Below are 421 nucleotides of genomic sequence, written 5' to 3'. Positions count from 1 at the left end.
TTACTTTTCGTGAAAAATACACAATTCGTTTAGAACTCCATATCCATTAAAAGGCACTACTTCAAATTTTCTATCTAAAAAAAACAGACAAATTTGTGTAATAATTTTTCATCTGCATTGTCAACCACTAACAGGTCACCAGGACTATCCTCCCATGGTTCTCGGGTCCGTGACTCACCAGGAGCCACGAAGGACCTGCAACTGCATCTCAGGAGCCATGAAGGACCTGCAACTGCATCTCCAAGGGAACGAAGGACCTGCAACTGCATCTTAGTAGTCCACAAAGGACCTGCAACTGCACCATCATCAGCTGGTCCTGTTTAGGAGCTGGAAACGATTTGGTCTGAAAGGGGGAGAGACATCTATGCATTGCATTATGGCTGTGAAATAGGCAAATCAACATTTCACTGCAAGTATCAAC

This window comes from Penaeus monodon, chromosome 23 (genome assembly GCF_015228065.2).
Source record: "Penaeus monodon isolate SGIC_2016 chromosome 23, NSTDA_Pmon_1, whole genome shotgun sequence".
NCBI classification, from domain to species: domain Eukaryota; kingdom Metazoa; phylum Arthropoda; class Malacostraca; order Decapoda; family Penaeidae; genus Penaeus; species Penaeus monodon.
The sequence above is the reverse complement of the archived record's forward strand: the minus strand, read 5'-3'. Positions refer to the sequence as shown.